Source organism: the organism of the source record quoted next, unplaced genomic scaffold (genome assembly GCF_019419815.1).
Source record: "Pyrus x bretschneideri cultivar Hongxiangsu unplaced genomic scaffold, Pyrus_bretschneideri_v1 Contig3, whole genome shotgun sequence".
NCBI lineage: Eukaryota > Viridiplantae > Streptophyta > Magnoliopsida > Rosales > Rosaceae > Pyrus > Pyrus x bretschneideri.
In genome coordinates, this window is record NW_025999612.1 from 11,975,214 (window position 1) to 11,977,496 (window position 2,283).

The following is a 2,283-nucleotide window of genomic DNA, read 5'->3' on the forward strand; positions in this document are numbered from 1 at the left end:
CAAAATTTTACATTTCTTTTTCACTCCAACCATGACAATTACATGGATGATAACACCAAAAATTTATATTTATTCATTATTTGATAGCAACTGATGCTGATTCCCCTGCTCAAAAACTCAAGAACCGACTTTAATTATTCGGAACTAAGCTTGGTTGCACCTATATTCATTAGAAAAGAGAGAAAAAAAAAAAAAGAGTCGCTATATTTATGCAACTTATAATCTCTGGTCAAATAAGTACGACATCGGATTACCATATATATATATATATTATGTAATAGCTTGGAATGCATGCCTTTCCATACAAAACTCCATGTCTTGCATAATAAAATAATAGTAATTAGAAGAAAACAAAACACAAATGCTTATCAACACTTCTCTTGACGTTTTCTAAATGATTAACATTATTAATATTACTTAATTAGTGTAACCCCTAACAACCGTTAATGTTAGTGAGAAAGAATCAAAATATAGGAAAAAAGCCCTTCAACTATCGTGTAATAACAGTTAGGTTCCTGAACTTTGAGCGTTTTCGAATGTGACCTGAGAGTTTTGAGCAGCTTATTTGTGAAGAACCTTATTAAGAATATGCAATTATGCTTGAGAGTTCTGCTTTCCCTGATTAATTTAGTATTATCATATGCTCTTATTTAGTAAACAAACAAACCCTAGATGAGACAATATCAACATGCCATGATCCCTGTCATCATTCTTACCGCACTCACCATATTACTATAATAATGCATAAATGCCTTCTCTTTCATCCACAGCCTAAAGCTATAACCCCAAACCCTTGTGATCTCCAACTGATCTAATGGACTCATCCTCAATGTCCCAACCTATCCAAACACAAACTTTCCAAGAAAACAAAGAGAAAAACACGAGAAAAGGTAGCAAAAATGGAAAAAGGTTTCTAGGAGTGAGACAAAGACCATCAGGAAGATGGGTAGCCGAGATCAAGGACTCCTCACAGAAGCTGAGACTGTGGTTAGGGACTTTCGATCGGGAAGAGGAGGCGGCGTTGGCGTACGATAAGGCTGCTAGGCTCCTAAGAGGCAGGAATGCAAAAACCAACTTTCCATCATGTCACATCTTGAATACACATGAAGAAAACTGCAGCATCTTGAGAAAGAATCCGAGGCTTTCTCAGCTCCTTCAGCATGCAATCATGAAGAACCATGCAAGATCATCGTCTCTAAATAGTGTGTCGAGCGCAAAGGACTAATCTATGGGATCGAAGCCAAATGAGAGGGATCGATTTTGATACGCTTGTCGAAGAAACTATAGTCTGTTCATCGAGTGGTGCTGCTACTTCTGGTCAAGATCACTGGTGATCACGATGAGGATAGGAATAATAAGCTTTGTGCACTTTCATTTGGTAGTTGTAAAGTTTATTCTTCTGTGGTTGTAGCTCCTTCCTTCAGTTCTTCTTCTCAATGCCAACAGGTGCATAATGAAGAAGAAAAAGATTATCAAGAGGCTTAATTAAATAGTCGCTTAATCTGTTATATACAAATTTGGGTCGTTGTTTTTGTGACAAGTATGAGAAACAAGAAGATAAGCAAGGGTAATTATCTAGTAATCCTTGTAATTAGACTTTTTATTTTCAACTTTGGAAAATGGTTAGGTTTTGTGTGTGTTCTTCCATGCTTTTACCATCAAGATTGAAATATGGAGGCTGGAATATATATTTTTGTAAGTAGAGGTTTAGGAGTAATTTAGTAAGATAGTTACTTACATATACAATTATTCGTTTGATAACTATTTTGCTTTTAGTTTTAGTTTAGTTTTTAGTTTTAATTATTGTATTAAAGATAGAAGGGAAATTCATGGAAGAAAATAGAGATATAGATGATGAGTCGAGGAAATATGTTGCATGAGAGAGATATATGTAGAAGAAAGTGTAAGTGATGTTGCACAAAATGAAGATTAAAACCAAACCAAACTATTTTAAGCTGCCTTCACTTTAATTTTTTTTTTTTTTCATTCTTGTTCTTTATTTCTTCCGCTCCCTTACAGCTTCCTTCATCATCCTTTATTTTCTCATATTATTTTCATATATTAAGAACAAAAAAAAAATTAAAAAAAAAAAAAAACTAAAATGAAGTAGTTCGTAAATGACTCTAATTTTTTTTTTTTTTGTTAAGTTATTATCATAAATGACCGGGCGTTTTCAAAAGCCATCATTTTAGTGTCACATCCCGGCCCATGGTAGATCACTTTCCGGGCCCGCTCCACCACCATAACACGATATTGTCCGCTTTGGGTTTACCATTCCCTCAC

General features: G+C 34.6%; 1 pseudogene; it reads left to right on the forward strand.

Annotated features, from left to right (window-relative positions):
* The first annotated feature begins 439 nt into the window (after positions 1-439).
* Positions 440-1,775, forward strand: LOC103939663 (annotated as a pseudogene).
* Positions 1,776-2,283: the final 508 nt, after the last annotated feature.